Source organism: Canis aureus, chromosome 34 (genome assembly GCF_053574225.1).
Source record: "Canis aureus isolate CA01 chromosome 34, VMU_Caureus_v.1.0, whole genome shotgun sequence".
In the NCBI taxonomy this organism is placed as follows: domain Eukaryota; kingdom Metazoa; phylum Chordata; class Mammalia; order Carnivora; family Canidae; genus Canis; species Canis aureus.
In genome coordinates this window covers 127,866-147,344 of record NC_135644.1, presented here as the reverse complement: position 1 = coordinate 147,344, position 19,479 = coordinate 127,866, and the positions used below count along the sequence as shown (strand labels likewise).

Here is a 19,479-nt window from a genome sequence, read left to right as displayed (position 1 = left end):
CTTCGGCCCAGGGCGTGATGCTCGTTTTGTATAAATATACTATTATGAGTTCAGATAGGCTCTGACTATAGTAATTGAAGTCTTAATTATTAAAATGTGTCACTATGCAGCAGATTTTTCAATGTTCTTTGTTTTCCTGTTTCAAGTTTTTAATTAAATTTTAATTAGTTAACATATAGGATAACGTTAGTTTCTGGAGTAGAATTTAGTAATTCATCACTTACATATAATATCCAGTGCTCATCACAACCAGTGCCCCTCTTAACACCCATCACACATTTAACCCATCCCCCACCCACCTCCCCTCCAGTAACCTTCAGTTGTTCTCTATAGTTAAGTATTTGTCTTCTCTGACTGCCTTATTTTGCTTAGCATAATATACTCTAGCTCCATCCACATTACTGAAAATGGCAAAACTTCATTCTTTTTGATGGCTGAGTAATATTCCATTATATATATTATATATTTATACACACACATATATATATTTATATAATATATAGCACATCTTCTTTATCCATCTATTAGGTGGTGGGCATTTGGGCTCTTTCCAATGTTCTAAACACCACCAGGATCCAGTGGCTCATTTAATATACTGTTTAAAAATCAGAAACATTCTGTATATTTAGACCATAATGCCCTGATTACTATTACTATTTAGTTAAAATATGTAAATATCCAAACACAAAATATACACACCCATACAAAAAGAGTTGGTGACGGGTAATTCATAAACTTGATTTTGAGTATGATCTTAAGTTACTGCACCCACATAAATCTAGAGTCCTCCTTGACACCTAAAGATGAGAAAATCAAAGCCCTCTGTGATCATTTACTACAAAAATTGGGTTATTATTCCTCATACACAGAAAATACGACACAGGTTTCACTCACTAGTTGGAGAATATATTATTTTAATGTTTCTTTGAAGTATATTAGTGATATTGTCTCCTGAGATTTGGGAAAACACATGGACTTCATTTTCTTGTTTTACAGAGGCTTACTTTTGTTTTCTCTGGAGTAATTGCAATCAGAAGATATTATTGGATGAGTGAGATTCATAAATGTGCCTTGTCTTCCCTTTCAGCATCATCTCCACTTCCATGATTTTGGAATGAGAGGGATCTGGAGAATTGTCCCCGAAACATCTGAAATCTCTTTTTCCATAAATATAATACCCAGTAAGAACAATCAAGAGACACTTAGAACTTCAGCAACTTCTCTCCCTGTTACCTTAACTACAATTAAATTTATACACATTTAAATTGTAAAAAGAGATCCTTCATTAATTTGCATCATATAGTCAATCTCCAAGGACTGTCAGTTGGCTCCAGTAGTGGAGCCATAGTGCACTTAATTTACTAAATTTATTCTGAATTCTGGGACGCCTGGGTGGCTCAGCAGTTGGGCACCTGCCTTTGGTTCAGGTCTGATCCCGGGATGCGGGATCGAGTCCCACATCAGACTCCCTGAGAGGAGCCTGCTTCTCCCTTGCCTATGTCTCTGCCTTTCTCTCTCAGTCTGTGTCTATCATGAATAAATAAATCTTTTAAATAAATAAATAAATAAACAAATAAATAAATAAATTCTGAATTCTGCTCACTTTTTAATGAATCTATTAAAAACTCTCCAAATTACTTCAAATATTTGAGATATGGAAATCATCTCCAAGAAAGAATTAAGAAGTTACTGTGCTCCTGAGGCATGAGCATCAGCCACCACACTCTTGTTTCCAGTGTACCTTGCACATCCTAATATATCCATCTCCCTACTTAAGTGAGGGTTCTGGTTTCAAAAATTACATGCATTTTGATATAATACACTCTTATTGAGAGATTACTTTGAAGATGCAAATATATATAGGACATACTCATTGCCCTCCAAGGGCTCACCTGGTTTGGTGTAAGAGACACAAGCACTGATACCTGTAATCCCCACTCTCCCAGGATGAGTTCTACTATAGGAGTGCACACAACAACAGGCAAATGGGGTAAGGTAAGAGGACAGAGAGTCACAAGGAATCTGGAAAGGGAAGAATTACACATATGGAAGAATTTACACAGAGCTTCAAAGAAGAGACAGCGCTCAACAGAGACTGGCTGAAGGATGGTTAGGGAAGACAGAGAGGAAAATATTCAAGTGCCTTAAAGGAGCTGCCAGTAGCCTAGCAGAGTTAAATCTCAACAGTGCAACTTTGAGCCCCCTCCATAGTACAAAGCATGAAATATTTAAGTAAAACTTAAATACTTATTAATACACAAGTAATAAATACACATAAATAATAGGTTCATTAATGCTTATTACTACTTCACAACTTACTAAGTAAAATATATTTTAAAAGCATAAAGTATTTACAGCAAAGGAAATGGGAAGGGAAGACAGGAAATATTTAAAAGCCAACTGCAATAAATCCTAACCTTAACAATATTTTCATCCTTAATAGTCTAGTCATTATCTCAAGATAATATCTGTGTCAATTATTCTATTTCAAGGTACTATGGGTTTTTTTTAATGATTTCACTAAACTAATATACCACAGGACTGTATTCTCCAGAATGCTCTGTCACTGGACAGGTGAAGAAAGACATCGATAACATGCCTACATCTTTATTCTTGTAGTAAAAGTAAAAATAAATAAATAAATAAATAAATAAATAAATAAATAAATAAATAAATAAATAAATAAATAAATAAAGCATTTCTAATATTCTGCATGGTTTTGTTTCTTGTGGAACCACACCCATATCTCTGCTTCCAAAAGAAGACATAGCTCAAGAAAAAATGCGCATGAATCAGTAACCATACATTGATTTGAATTCTGTTTCTCACGTAGCCACCTCATCTCAGCTTCTAAGCTCCCCCCAAAGAGGCTTCTCAGCAGCCTGAGAGTCAACACGGCGAAGAGAATTGAAAACACGTATGTAAGTCTCTCTCTGATGAAGCCCGTGCGGGTTACTAGGCCTTTAAATTATTTAGAAAGAAAAACACAGTTCCAAATTCCAAATCCTGAAGAAAGGGAATGAATATCTCGTATAATCAAACTAGTTTTAGGTTCAAAACAACAACAACAAGGAAACCACAAAAAGTCCTTTTGGGTCCTTCAGGACTTGCAGTGTGATGCGTGCAAGGCTGTTCACCAGAACAGGACGCCCGGTGGCCCTGGGCCAGGACAGCCTGGGCCCCGCCGAGCTCCTGACCCAGGGAGAGCAACCCCCCCCCTTGGAAAAGGAGATGGTGAAGTCCCTTCAGATTTCCAATGACTATTACAGGAACTATTCATAAATGAGTTTTACAAATTCTAAAAATTAATTGCATTTTTCAATATGCAAAGTCTTTTATTTAAAATTTGAAAAGTTAAGACTTACGACCACCTCAGCATATGCCATTCCCATTTTATAAACAGGAATGACGGTTTCAAACTCGTGCAGAGCTGCATTTTCATTTACAGAACTCTGTAGGCACTTTAGAAGTGAAGCTTGGCTTCAAAATACAAACACTGGGGGCTTTGGCTCAACCTTTTAATATAAAAAATTCACTGATGTACAAAAATGTGAAAGTGTGACAATGACAACATATGAAATCCTGTGATTGATAGTCCCCTCTGGTGCGCGCCTTGGTCATTTCCAATGACTATTACAGGAACTATTCATAAATGAGTTTTACAAATTCTAAAAATTAATAAAATATAAGCTATCGTTCTTATTATTCTTACTACATTTGAGGGATGATTAAACAGAAATAAGCTGTTTGAGAAGAATCCTTTCAATTCTCTGCTTAATAATGGGCAGTGTGGGATCCTGTAGCTATTTTTAGCCATTTAAAACATACTTTCAGTGGGTAAAAGGACAAGACAAGTGAGCAATGCCTTAGTTTGGCAGGGTTCCCCTCACACTGCCTGAACTCAGAAAGAACATCCAAGTTGAGAGCTCATCTAACAGAGTGAGCTAAAGGAGACAAAGTGGAGAGAACCGATGGGAAACAGTAATGAGAGAAAGTATCTGACATTGCCTTGGAAAAAACAGACTTTCCATTTGCTTAAGAGTAATGTACGTAAGCCAGATATTATTCCTTTACAATTTATGACTACGCGAGTTTCAAACATAACTACTATGAAAGATGTGATTTGATTACATAGGGAAAATACAAAAACGACATGTGTGGAATCCCAAGTCTTTGTTTTGATGCTGCAAAGGACTTTCATGAGCACACCCCACCAAATTTCCCTAGCCATATAGTGAGTGAAGAACCTCATGTTATGAGGCCCCTGGGAGGCTCAGTGGTTTAGCACCTGCCTTCAGCCCAGGGCGTGATCCTGGGGTCCCGGGATCGAGTCCCGTGTGGGGCTCCCTGCATGGAGCCTGCTTCTCCCTCTGCCTGTGTCTCTGCCTCTCTGTGTGTCTCTCATGGATAAATAAATAAAATCTTAAAAAAAAAAAAAAAAAAACTCATGTCATAGGTAATTAGCAATAAGTTCGGTAGGGTCACATGACATGCAGAAGTCACACAACTATAAGGACATCATGCAGGACGTATGTACTGACTTGCAGTTCATCCTCTACTTCAGAAGGTCTAAGCATTCCTACGTGCTCACAATATCTTCTTTTTTGGGAATTAAGGGTGAGTCTGTGAAGCCTTCCCTTTTCCAAGTACAGATCTATATGATGCCAGATTTTTTTCATTCACTTTAACCATTAATTTTAACCATTATAACAAATGGCAACAGCTTGAAATCAGATGCAGATATGAGAATCTTGCTGTTTTCTATGAAGCCAGACTTTAAAGAGACTTGCAAAAATGTAAAATAATGCTACTCTTCTCATTAACTTTTTTTTGGTAAGTTATGCTAGTTTCATAAAAATACACTATTAATGTTAACAAAAAATGGATATATGATTATTATTATTTTAAATAAATTAATACAAATTTCTCAGTTTTTGTTTCTAATATGGTGAATATCAAAAAGTATAAACTACTAAATTTTATTTAAGGTCCTCGGTAATTAAAAAGGTACAAAGGGCTCCTGAGAGCAAACCAAGATTTTGAGAAACACTTACTTAACACCATAGTCCAAGCATGTCCATTTCTCTTCTACATTTTTATTACAGTATTTAATTTTCAAATTTGCATAGTAGCACATGCTTTTCCTCCTGCCCCTAGAAAAGAGAAAGTGAGGAAAATATTTTTTAAATAATTTCACTAATAAACACACCACCTTGATATGATCGTTAACATTTACAACATTTATTTCTCTTCAAAGATTTTTTCATTTGAGAATACATTCTTAATATGTAATCTCACTCAGTATATTGCTTTTTTCCCCAATTAACACTGAATAAGATTTTTTTTAAGTTTTTTTTATTTATTCATCAGAGACACAGAGAGAGGCAGAGACACAGGCAGAAGGAGAAGCAGGCCCTCTGCAGGGAGCCCGATGCAGAACTCGATTCCAGGACTCCGTGATCAGGCCCTGAGCCAAAGGCAGACACTCAACCCCTGAGACACCAGGGGCCCCTGAGATAAGAATCTAATGCACGCTACCTAAAATTCTGTGCACAACTCTTAATGACTGTGTAATATTCTATCCTAAGAACTCTATAACTTACTGAGCTACTCTCCTATTGTTAGTTACTTGAACTGTTCCCAATTTAAAATATTACAAATAAAGGAAAGCAGAGATAGTTCCCAGTAAGATTCTCTAAGTTTCTGGGTGGTAAATGAAGCCACATGGAGGCATATATATCCTTTGTTGTGGTTAAGGAAGGGTGTGTTTCGGCTGTTGAATTGGCTTTAAAATAATGTTTATTTAGGTTTATTTATTTAGTTAATGATATTTAAGCTGAGATTCAAATGACCAAAGTACCTAGCCATGAGAATTTTCAGGGGAAGAAAACTCCAGCAAAAGATTATACAAATGCATTCAGACTATTTTTGCTTGGTATATTTAAGGAACGGAGGTGATTGATATGGGCCGAAACTTCACATTACTGTTTTGGTCTTACGTGGTAAAAATTTTACATAGGCCCTTGTTGGTTTTTATTCTGCTACCTTAACCTTTAATAACCTTAGTAAGATAGATATTTAGATCTAGGAGCCTGCACGATCTGGGGACCACCAGTTGGTTGAACATCTGACTCTCGATTTTGGCTCAGGTCAAGATATCAGGGTCCTGAGATACAGCCCTGCACTGGGCTTCATGCTCAGCAGGGACTCTGCTTGTCCCTCTCCCTCTGTTCCTCATCCCACTGGTGCAGGCTCTCTCCGTCTCTCTCACATGAAAAAAATAAATAAATATAAAATAAAATAAAGTCCTATACACATATAAACCTGAATAACTAAATCCCCACATGTAATATGCTGATGTTTATATGTATGCTTTTCACATGTCTTATCTCTTCAGATTAGTAGACTCTGGGTAGGGGAAGAATTAAGGTTATTTTTTCTATAATCTTCTGTGAGCTAGATTCCCATAAACAAGAATTGTTGGGCAAGTCCATGATCAAAAAAGTAAGATTGTGTACTTTATTAATTCCATTCTTAATCAGCAAGGATTTACATAACCCACATATAAGAGATAATTAAAAACCTAAATGTAAAACTATTTAATGCTAGCAAAATAAAAGGAACCATGGGATAAAGCTATAAGTAACTACAGAGCAAGATTTATTAAGGTAGTATTTAATTTTTTCTCTTCTCTTTAAAATCTAGAACAATCTTTGAAGTTCTATTTGTTTTGAGCTCATCAAATCACAAAGCTGTAGAATGTCCATTAAAAAAATGGAACTCTAAAAATTCAGGTAGATAAAGGTTGTTCAATTTAAAGTCTAAGTTATATAGAAATACAGCTCTGCAGTTAGACTTTTTATCCTAATATGATCAATTCTCAAAGGAAGCAACGGACTACTTGGTTTTCTTCTTTTGTTCCTTCAGATTCACTCTCCATCCTTCTTTGCACATCTCTTTGCCCCAAGAGGCTGACATTTACAGGTTGCAGCAGTAGACAACCTTGTCCTATGGCTACTTGCTATGGTTTGGCCTTTGGAAAACCATAACTGGAAAGCAGGACGAGAATGAAGTCAGAGTACATATTCCCCTAGTCCCCTCCTGCCAGGTTGTGGTTAGAGAACAGCTGCATTCCTGGGCAGTAGCTTTTCCTACAGCAGTACCTCCCCAGATTCCAGGAACTGCTCTGTCCTTGTTCTCCTTTGGGCATAAGGATGATAAAGTCAACATTTTACTGTTTCCTATTGGTCTTATTTTGCCTTCCACACACCTTTGTAAAGAGTGATTGCATTATTCTCCTGTATCTCTTTTGAGGCTTTCATCTCTTGTTGACCAGGATCCTGATAGATACAATCCATCAAAACAGAATGCATCTAAGTGATGGATACATAAAAAATTTGGTGAGACACAGAGAAAGATAACTGAGAAAAAATGAAACTGGTAAGATCAAGGTGGATATTTGCTTTAGCAACTTGTAGATAAGGATTTCACCAATTTATAAGAATTCGTACTTAAAAGAAAACCCGTATAATAAAAATGAAAAATTACGTTTACTGGATACTCTGTGCCCAACATTTTAGTAAGGGCCATCTAGGCATTATGTCATTTAATGCAAACACCATCTTGAGATAGGTTCGAAGATAAGAAGACCAAAACTTAGAATGTTTAAGTATAGTTAGACAAAGATAGTGATTGGAATTGGGTAAACTCCAGTACTTTTTCTTAAGATTTTATTTATTTATTCATGAGAGACTGAGAGAGAGGCAGAGACAGTGGGAGAAGCAGGCTTCCTGTGGGAAGCCCAACATGGGACTCGATCTCAGTACTCCGGGATCATGCCCTAAGCCAAAGACAGCCAGCCGCTCAACTGCTGAGCCACCCAGGCATCCCAACAAACTCCAACATTTTTGAATCCAGAGGTCCATAGCCTCAACTACAACACATTGTTACCAAATGGTAATTATTTAGCTATATAACTTCTATCTTTTTTCAATTTTTACTTTATATATATATAAAGTATATACTAAAGTATATAAAGTGTATACTAAAGTATATATATATATAGTCATTTACATTAGGAGGTAGCATAGCATCTTAATCAAATGGTCTGTATTATTAATCAGATCAAACTCAAAAAGGCTATGAGAAAAGGATAGGTTGGCAGAAAGGAGAATGTCACTATAAATGTCACTTTTCAGCTGTGCCAATCTCATGGATGCTGAGAACTAAGTAAAGGTGGACCTTAAAGGAGTGCTCAAAAAAATAAATCTCAAAGCTACAGAACTTTCACCTTGTTTCTTTGCTACTTTTCTTTCTTCACTTTACTTTTCTGCAAATTTCCAGTTCCATAAAGTGCCAGCATGGAAACAAAAAAGAGAAACTGAAAAATGAAAGGAGAAAAAACATGCAAGCAGAAGGCAGAGGAAGAAAAGCAAAACACAAGAAAACAGAGGCATAGTTTATATAAAGAGTTCTTCAGATTCTCAATAAAATTAGTGTATGCCATTTCCATTAACAAATCACACACAAAAGAACTATGAGCCAAAGAGTTTATATAGTAATAGAAGATGTAAAATAAGTTTATCAGTGCTCAAAAAATGGAAGATAAAAATATTTAGAACAAAAGCCATATGTGAACATAAAAGCAATACAATAAATATTACTAAAAACAGAGATAGTGAATAAGCTAGAGGTACTCACACAAAAATAAAGTGGAAACTAACCAATTATTTAAATATACAAAGGCAAAAACAGATATTGAATGACTAAAGATAAGACATTCAATGTATACATATTTGGTGCTCTTAAATTAAAAAATAGAAGAAAATGGAAGAGAAAACAAATAAAGATATGAGAGAAAAAACATTTTTCATGAAAGAAAAGAACATCTTGAATAGACATATAGAAAGAATGTATGTATCATAACAAAATTGTTACTGGATGATCAACACTAGGCCCTATCTTGTTGGATTTATGGAATTTTCATGATAAATAAAAGTTACATGAATATTGAGGCAGCTGAAAGTCTGATACAAAGGAGAAAAATCAAGTTGGCTTGTAAATTTTTTGCAGTAATATTCAGCACCAGAAAAAAATGGAGTGATATCTAGAAAATACTGAGGAAACAGAAAACTGGCTCAATAATTAATCTTATAAATAAAATCTGATCAAATCAAGAGATGGTTTTAAGTACAGTAAAATGGAAGCACAAATGTGAAAAGATTATGCTACAAACTGAAAAAATTGTGACTGAAGGGAAAGAAAAAACATGTGTTAAGCTTGATGGCCTAAATAACAAAGTAATCCAAATTAAGGAGCTAGAGAAGAGGAAGGCAAAAGGAAAGTAAAATGTACTGATTTTCATATAATTCATTGTTAAAAGTCATTAGATACTGTCTCAAATTAATTACAGAATAAAAGGACATCTAGCTTCTGAGTAGGAGGTAGAAAGCTAACCTTTGTTTCTCCTATCCTAAAAATAGGTAAAAGCAAGATAACCTTCAAAATCATAATTTTTGTTTAACCCAATAGAGGTTACAGGGCAGTTAAGCATCATGGTTTCCAGCAATATAAAAAGAAGATGAGGTTGTAAAACAAATTGGAGAAGAAAAAGAGAATGAGACAAAAATAATACTTGGGGAGATAATGGCTAGGAGTTTCTCCAAAATAATAAATATAGTAAAGATACTGATTCAAGAAGCTCAGAGAACATGAAACAGGATAAATAACAAAGAGGAAAAGCAAAACCCCTAGATGTATCATATTCAAACTTCTGAAAACCAAAGAGATAAAAACAAAATATTTAAGACATCTAGACTAAAAAGACAAATACATAATATATAAATGATTGCACCAGATTTCCCAACAGAAACTGTAAGACATATGAAAAAGTAAACTATATGATAAAAGTAGCATAAAAATGGCAATGAGAGAGTGGAATTCTACTGTTATAGTAAAGTTTAACACTATATGTGAAGGTTGACTTTGATTAAAAAAGTGTATATTTTGAACCCTAGAGGACCACTAACAAAGTATTAAAAATAAGTATTATTCATAAGTCCATAATGGAAATAAAATAGAGTTGTACACAATATTATCATCCAAAAACAGACTAGACATAGCTAAAGAGTGAATTCATGAAATGGAAGACAAAACCTAAGAAATATCCAGAGTGCAACATAGGAAAACAATAAAATAAGAAAGATAAAGGGGACATTAAGAGATATAGAGGTTGGAGTAATCTGATTAGAATTTCAAAAGGAGAGGGATGCCTGAGTGGTCAGTGGTTGAGCAGCTGCCTTCAGCTCAGATCATGATCCCAAGGTCCTGGGATCATCTCCCTCTGCCTATGTCTCTGAGTCTCTCTCTGTGTCCATCATGAATAAATAAATAAAATCTTAAAAAAAAAAAAAAAAGAATTCCAAAAGAAGAAAGTCAAGGAAATAGAAAAGGGGCAATATTTTAACAGATAATGGCTAATAATTTTCAAAATTAAAAATTAATGTGATCCTCAAAGTTAGAAAATGTTACAAAAAAACTCACCTAAATAGAATAAATAAAAAGGAACTCACACATAAGCACATTGTATTAAAATTACAGCACACAAAAGACAAAATATTATAAAAGCAGCATTAGAACATGAAAGGCAAAAAATAAAAAAATAAAAAACAAGAAAGGCAGGGGCGCCTGGGTGACTCAGTCAGTTAAGCATCTGCCTTCAGCTCAGGACAGGATCTCAGGGTCCTGGGATTGAGCCCCGCATCAGGCTTAGCAGGCAGGGAGCCTGCCTCTCCCCCTGCTTGTGCTGTCAAATAAATAAATAAAATCTTTAAAAAAATAGAAAAAGAAAGGCAAATAACTGAAAGGAATAATAAATAAGCTAAAAGCGGATTCTTCAACAACAAAAGGAACCAGAAGGCAGTGTAAGTTACTTTAGGAAGAAAACAAAAGTTATCTTAGAAAACAAGTCTGCGATGCAAGCAAAGAAAAACATGCATATGGGTAAATCTAAACAATCATTGACCATATAAAACAATTTTTAAAAAATCAGATGGGGGATCCCTGGGTGGCACAGCGGTTTGGCGCCTGCCTTTGGCCCAGGGTGCGATCCTGGAGACCCGGGATCAAATCCCACGTCGGGCTCTCGGTGCATGGAGCCTGCTTCTCCCTCTGCCTGTGTCTCTGCCTCTCTCTCTCTCTCTCTCTCTGTGTCTATCATAAATAATAAAAAAAAAAATTTTTAAAAGGCTTAAAAAATCAGATGGGTTAATTAAAATAATGCAAAACTAAAATTGCATATAGCTGTTGTGTTTTAGAAGTAAAGCATTTTAAGTACCTGTTTTATTTGGTAATAAGTTAAAAATATTAGTTCTATATTACTAAGTTTAGTGTATGTGAAAATATCTAGGACAATAATTAAAAGAATTTAAATGCATAAAATACACTGTAGCTCGGGGTGGAGGATTAAAATGTGAACAAAACCTAAAATCTATTAACCTCTTCCCTGAAAAATCAAGGAGAGGAAAAAGAGAAAGTAGGATACATCAGAAGAATAAAATGCAATGTTAAAAATTAAGTTGTAATAAATGTAAATAAACTGATCATGCGGTGAGAAGCCGCAGATCATCAGATTGGGTCGTGAGGATTTGAATTAATGGGCGAGAGGTGAGAAGAATAAGTGCAAGTGTAGAGGATGGAATGACGGACTTACAAGGTGATAAGGGAACTGGGCAGACTAAGCAGAGGCTTCATATTCAGAAGCGGGAAAAATTAACTCTTCCAGGTTTAGAACTTGTGTGGTAGAAAAGAGAGCAGCTGAGCAAAGTAAAGAAGTGATGGAAGGGGCACTTATGCATGGGGTCACGTGATGGAGAGAGAGCAGAATACAAGATTCCACCGCTCACTGTGAGCAATGACTCAGTTTAAGGAAGAGTCACTAGAGGCATAATGAACTTGAGAATCATCACTAAAATCATTAGCTTTGTTGGAAGATTTGGCCAGAAAGGAGGAATAAGGGAAAGTGGATCAAAGACATAATGCTCATTTATTAACTTTTTCCAGATAATAATTTCAATCATTGGTACTTCACTACCTGTTATACTTAAAAGTATCGATGTTTAAATAAAATTATTTACTTTTTAAAGAACTTCGCTTAATAGCTCAATAAGACAAGTGAGGCACTAAGTTTTTTATGTGAACTGGAGTTTTTTAAAGTATAGCTTGGAAACGAGAAGAGATGTATCTTTCAAACATACGTACAAGTCAAGGAAATAAAATGAGGATTTATCATGACTATAATGTAATTATTGTGCCTTATTTCTTTGCACCCTCCCAAATCTAAAAGTGGCATTGCTTTCAAGTTCTAACCAAAAGAAAAAAAAAACAAACATAGAATGAACTTAAGTACAATGTAGTCAAGAACCAAACACCAGGACTCTAACTTGCAATCAACACACCCATCCCATAAATACAGGAGAAAGTCTGGTGGCGTGCTAGGATTACAGGGCCCACACCAGTGTTTGCTTTGGCAGATGTGCACTCTGTGCAAATGGGAACACAGCTGTATGCTGAGTATTTTAGTGTTTCTAAAACTGCTGAATCAGACATAAAAGAATATCCAAAGTTGCAATGTCTCAGCAAGTTCAGAGAACTGAGTGCCATTCTGAGTATTTTTTAAGTGTGTATGGGATAAATCACCTGTATTAAGCATTCTTGTCGCCAGTTTCAATATTGAGGGCCACATCTTACTTCCATGGCTATACTTCTTGTTCCAATCTAGACATCTTACTATTTCCCACAGACGTAGCACCAGCTAACTCCAAAGGAGCTGATGACCCTTTAGCCTGAAACAGACTCAAGTGAACAAATACTTAGTTATATATATGTGAGGATTTTAATAAAAGTGAAATATCTCACATTGAAATTCTCAAGAGTAATGCTAGAGAGTTATTTAGAATAAAATTGAAGAACTTTGTCCATGCTATCCCTGTATAAGAATGAGGCATTTTCACATAAACCCTAATTCCGTATAAACATTAATTCTCCAATTTAGTGATTTATGCTATTTTATGGGGATGTTTGGGTCTTTAGCATTTCAAAAGTGAAAATAAAAAAGAAGCATCTTTTCATTTACCAAACAGGGCTTTGCCTAAAGATATTTGCTGAATGAATAATGACTAAATGGTCCCTTAGTGCCTCACTTGTCCCATTCTTGGAAATTTTGAGGACTTCTTTCTGGACTAATGAACTACAACCTAATACAATTTACCTTGTTTCTAAATTACGTGTTCATGTGCATCTGACTCAGACCTATTTGGGCTTCAGTAATGTTGAATTGACCTAGGCTTACTTTCACATTATCAAATCCATCTCATCTTTAAAGTTTAATCTCAGCACACTGGAAAATATTTCCCTACTTTATTTTCCCTTTAGATTTCTTGTCCCCATGCTATTTTTTTTTTTTAAACTGAGTATTTCACAAAGATTGCAACTGGACTTCAAAGACTTCATCCTGTGGGCTGACTCTGAACCGATTCATGATGACTGCCTGGGACATCTTACTAGGAGGAGCCTGAGGACAGACCTCAACCTTGCACAGGAAATAATACAGTGCTGAGGTTAATTATGTCGGCTATGGACTTGGAATGGTGAGGTGAAAAGCGGTACCTACTTGCCATTTACTTTCTTTTTTTATGGAAATCAGTTTTTCTTTTTATCGAATTATGTTTGACATAAAACATGTGAACTTAAGGTGTACGTGTTGATTTTATATTTCTATATTGTAATATGATTACCTTCGTAGCAATAGCACCTCCACCACAACACATAATTGCTGTTTCTTTTTTATGGTGGGAAAAACCAAGATCTCGTCTCTTATCGTGTTTGTGTTATAATACAATATTGTCCACATGCTGCATACTGTGCATTAGATTTCCAGGCTTGATGTGACTATTAGTTGCAAATTTGAGCCTTTAAACAATATCTTTCCTATTCCGCTACATCCCAGTCCATGGTAACCATCATTTTACTCTAGATTTTTATGAGTTTGGTTCTTTAAGATTCCACATAGAAGTGATATCGTGTGGTATTTGTCTTTCACTGTCTGACTTATCTCAATCTGCGTACTGTCTTCAAGGTCTGTCCCATGTTGTCACAGACTGAAGAGTTTCCTTCTATCTCATTGTTTTTTTTATTTATCTGGTTTCTTATCTGGTATTTTAATTCCAGTTTAGTGTTGTTAGTTTCAGGTGTAAAATATAGTGATCCAAAAAAAAATATATATATAGTGATCCAACAATTCCATACAACACCCTGTGCTCATCACAAGTGCCCTCCTTAACCCCCATCACCTGTTTCACCCATCCCCTGCCCACCTCTCCTCTGGTGACCCTCAGTTTAATCTGTTTCATAGCTTGTCTGTCTCTCTTTCTCCCTTTGCTCATTTGTTCTGTTTCTTAAATTCCACATATGAGTGAAGTCATATGGTATTTTCTTTTTCTGACTAAACTTACTTCACTTAGTATTACACTCTCTAGATCCACCCATGTCATTGCAAATGGCAAGATTTCATTTTTTCATTCTTTGTTATGGATGAATAGTATTTCATTGTGTGTGTGTGTGTGTGTCTGTCTGTGTGTGTATCACATCTTCTTAATCCATTCATCTATTGACAGATACTTGGGCTTTTATCATAATTTGGCTATTGTAGACAATGCTGCTATGAACACAAGGGTGCATGTATCCCTTTGAATTAGTGTTTTTGTATTTTTGGGTAAATATCCAGTAGTGCAATTACTGGATTGTAGGGTAGTTCTAATTTTAAATTTTTGAAGAAACTCACAGGAATGTGCAGATTACTACCTTGAACATATAGCTTTTCCTATTTCCTATTTTGTTAGCCAAAAAAGAAAAAAGTGATGTTTTTAAGTCAAAATGTCTGAGTTCATTAAAAAAAACAATTATTTTGTGTTTAGTTTACACCAGTCATCATGCTAACTGCTTTACATGAATCATTTCATTTAACACAGACAATTTTTGAAAAAAGGAACTGCCGACATCTTTACCATCATCATCTCTAATTCAGAAATGATGAAATTGAGTTTGGGGGATGTTAAGGCATGTGCTCAGAGCCTCACCTCTGATGAATAGCAGAGAAGACATATGAAATGCAGGAAATCTGGGCAGTCCAGGTGGCTTGGTGGTTTAGCGCCAGCCTTTGGCCCAGGGCTTGATCCTGGAGACCCAGGATTGAGTCTCTGTGAGGCTCCCTGCATGGAGCCTGCTTCTCCCTCTACCTGTGTGTGTGTGTGTGTTTGTGTGTGTGTGTGTGATGAATAAACAAATAAAATCTTTTTAAAAATGCAGGAAATCTAATTCTGAATCCTATATTCTAAATCACAGTGGGAGGCTATGTCTATAAATGAGGCATATATGAACTCATATATAAATGAGTTCATCTCTAAGTCCTACTAAAATAATTGAATTGAGTATTAATATTCTCAAAAGCAGCACCATTAGTATTTGGCTTTGGGTTAGATTGCTATGACCATGCTGAACTTGTTACCTAACCCCATCTCTATGGGCCACTCTTACCTGTATGTAAAATGGAGATAACGCTCCTTAAATGGTGGAGGAATTACAAAGATTAGTAAAATAATTGCATGTAAGATATCTGACCAATAGTAGATATCAATAATAGTTGGCTGTCTACAATCACATTTTTAAATTTCTTACAATTCCGATAGGTAATTAGATCTTCAAGGTTAAAAAAAGGGGGGGATTCATAATTCACTACAGAAGCAAAAGTAATGAACATTTTTAAATAATTACAAATTTGTGTAACACACTAGAATCAAGATATCACATTTATAAAGAAAAATTGGTGGAGTTTTCATGTAATTATAGGGCCAGACTCAGACTACCCTGCCACATTCCTTATTTCCTAAAATTATCTGTTTAAAATAGAAAAGCAGCTACTCTTCTCCCTGCAACAAACTATTCTTAGTCTCTCTTAAGTCTACAAAAAACTTTTTAAGTGATTATAAGGTGTGTATGTCCCATTATGGCCTAGGAGTAGAGGAACTGAGTAAGGAGTAGGGAGGGAGTAAGAGGAGACATGTGGAGATAATGGGCCCCTGCCATGATGGACTAGGAATAGAGAAAGAGCTGGTTCAAGTGAGTCCAGGCTCACTGACGGATGGACTCCGTTAGAAAGGCAAGTGGTAAGAGGTATGTCTAAGCTAGGGAGGTGACTATAACCACACGAAAGATGGCAAGAGCAAGACTATCCAACCTTAAACCAAATGCTGAAAGGAGCCTCAAGGCAGTAAATTCAACAAATTGATCTGAAGTACCAATTGCAGATCAAACAAAAGCTTAGTTGTCTTCTTGTATATGTTAACTTGGAATTAAAGTAGGGTAAATGTATGACTTTTCAAACTTGAGCAAGAGGACCGTAGACTAGAGTTGTGAAGTTTATTGAATGTGATATTTTCAAAAATTAGCTATATTTTAATTAGATCCTCTAATCTCTATTGTTAACTTTAAGTATGCAAAATATTTTTGCATCATTGAGACATATCTTGAAAATTAGGCCAATAGTAATTCGGGGAGAAAAAAATTAACACGCGTTTCAGTATCCATTCTATTAAGCCTAAGCCAGAAAGAATTTACTCTATGCTATGATCTGAATGTTTGTATTCCCCCAAAATTCATATGTTGAAATCCTAATTCCTTTTAAAAAGGTGATGAAAAAAATAAAAAATAAAATAAAAAGGTGATGATATCAATAGTTGGGCCCTTTGAAAGATGTTTTATTTTTTTTTTTGAAAGATGTTTTAATCATGAGGGTAGAACCATCATGAATTAGTGCCTTATAGAAGAGCCTCCAGAGGGTCCTTAGCCTCTTCATCATGCGAGGCCACCGTGAGAAGTATGCAGCCCAGAAGAGGGCCTCCCCCAGGACCTCCATGCTAGCACCCTGGCCTTGGACTTCCAGCCTCCAAAAGTATGAGAAATAAGTGTTTGTGTGTATAACCACCTAGTCTGTGGTTCTTGTTATAGTATCTCAAACAGACTAAGACACTCTTATTTTACAGTTTCAGTTAATTGCTCTAATGATCATCAGCCATACAACTCCTTTATCCAGCATCTAGTGGGTGCCAGTTTCTGGGCTCAGTGCTAAGGTTACAAAGATTAGCAAACTGCCCACAAGAAGTGCACATTCTAGTGGTTTAGAAAGGCTGATAAATAACTATAATAGAAGGAAATAAGTGCTCTGGGTACATGCTTTTTCTGGCCAGATTTCTTGAACAAATTCTCTACATTATCTGTCTTCCCTCAACTCTATGCAGCAGGGCCATCTTTCCACTGATGACTAAGTCCCATGCAAAAGCCCGCGTGCAAACCCTGACAGCATTTAACATTGCTGCTACTCCATCTTTTTGAAATTTTTCCCTACTAGTTCTGTTTTTAATCCTGTTTCTCCAGCACTCTTTCTTTCCTCTTGGTGTCATTTCCCCTGACTCAGCCTTTACTTGTTGCACCTATTAAAAACTTAGCCATTATCTTCTTTTCTTTACTCTCCTCTCTCTCTCTAAAACCTTGGTTGGAATGTCTATGCTACAGAGTCTCGATGTACTTTTCTCTTACTTTTGAGCTACACACTCATTTATACAGCAGTGTTCTTAATATTCCTCTTGGTTGTCTGGGAAGGGAAAGATGGTGATGAAAATAATAATAGTTAAGATTTAGGGAGCATGTACAATACACCAAGCACTGTTCTAGGTCCATAATCCCTATGATATAGATATTATACTTATTTTCATTTTACAGACAAGAAAACTGAGGCCCAGAGGGGTTTTAAGCAATAGGCCCCAGGTCACACAAATAGTAATGGTGAAGACAAGATTTAAACCCCAGTTTTCAAAATAAATAAATAAATAAAATAAACCCCAGTTTTCTGGTTCCGAATTCCTTCCTTTTAACAACTGAAAAAGGGTTGAATACTTTAATTATTTCTGAAAAAGAAGCAACAGTATTTGAACACTAGTTCAACAGGAAATGTCATAGAGAGGGAGCCGTAAAAAAAAAATTCAAAGACATACTTCTGTGACTGAGTGGATGATAAAGCTATTAATGGTAATGGAGGGATCCCTGGGTGGCGCAGCGGTTTGGCGCCTGCCTTTGGCCCAGGGCTGATCCTGGAGACCCGGGATCGAATCCCACATCGGGCTCCCGGTGCATGGAGCCTGCTTCTCCCTCTGCCTGTGTCTCTGCCTCTCTCTCTCTCTGTGTGTGACTATCATAAATAAATAAATAAAATCTTTAAAAAAAAAAAAAATGAAAAAAAAAATGGTAATGGAAATCTTTTTAAAGATCAACCTTGGGTGCTGAGAATGAATAATTAATTAAGTTTTGAATATTTTAACTAAAAGTGCCCGTGGGACATGTGAAGAGTGTTATCAGTTGAAAGCGGAAGTTGAGTTAGCTCATTTAAAAGGTTGACATAAAGATGCAGATTTCAGAGCTCTCAGAACAAAGATGCTCAATAAAGACATGAAAGCAGATGTTTAATGCCTGACCTGAAAGGGAGACTCCAGAGTGAGTGGAGTTTTCAAGCTATAAATCTTATGACTGTTTTTTCTACATAAAGAATAGCAAACAGTCTTCAGAAGAAACATATATTAAAAGTAGTAGAGTGGAGGCACAAAGAATGAAAGGAAATGTATGTGGTATGACACACAAGAAAAGTATGAAACAATTCAAGAGTTGGTTTTTTTTTATTTTTAAAGGAAATATGAAGTAGAGGGAAATGGGAGATAAAAACATTTTAGAACAAAATGCTTTAGTTCCTACACCAAAATGCAGGATTCCTTAGACTGATCACACGTCTTAGGATAATTTGGCAACAGAGACTAGGATGACATCAGCAAACCAATCCCTTAGCCGAGTAGAATGAGTCACATTTTCATCTGTTTCCACTTGATTAAAATATTTTACATTTGTTGAGCATGAAAAAAAAAAAAAAAAAAAAAAAAAACAGAGGAAGCCATTGAAAGTGGAAAGTTGAAAGTCCAAATATGGTTTGTTTCTGACTCACCAGAATTGCAGCATCATAGGAGCTAACTTTGACTTAAAAAGACTTAAAAAAAAAAAAAATCCATTCAAGAAATAATTCCCCAAATCACATAAAAATATTTTTGGCTTTTTTAAACTTGTAACTTAATTCCAAACAGAGAAAACCCAAAAAAAAAAAAAAAAAAAAACTTTGGTGATATTTTTTTAAATGTAAATATCAACTATAGAAAAAATGGGTAATATTTGAATATCACCTGGTTTTTATAACTTATCTTGTTCAGATTAATATAAACTCCTAGTTTGGATGATTCGAATTTATCTAAACATTTGCTTCTTTGGAACAGAGCAGGCAGGAAAAGTAGAGTAAAGAGGTGGGAACAGATTTGCTTCTTTATGGGGATC

General features: G+C 35.6%; 1 long non-coding RNA gene across 1 annotated transcript; it reads right to left on the bottom strand.

The window, feature by feature from the left end:
- Nucleotides 1-4,999: 4,999 nt before the first annotated feature.
- LOC144304517 (uncharacterized) lies at nt 5,000-12,836 on the bottom strand. The gene is made up of 3 exons (XR_013371470.1): nt 12,697-12,836; nt 7,271-7,373; nt 5,000-5,153 (listed from the first exon to the last, which is right to left on the bottom strand). It is a non-coding gene; the product is annotated as an uncharacterized LOC144304517 (long non-coding RNA).
- Between the last annotated feature and the right edge of the window lie 6,643 nt (nt 12,837-19,479).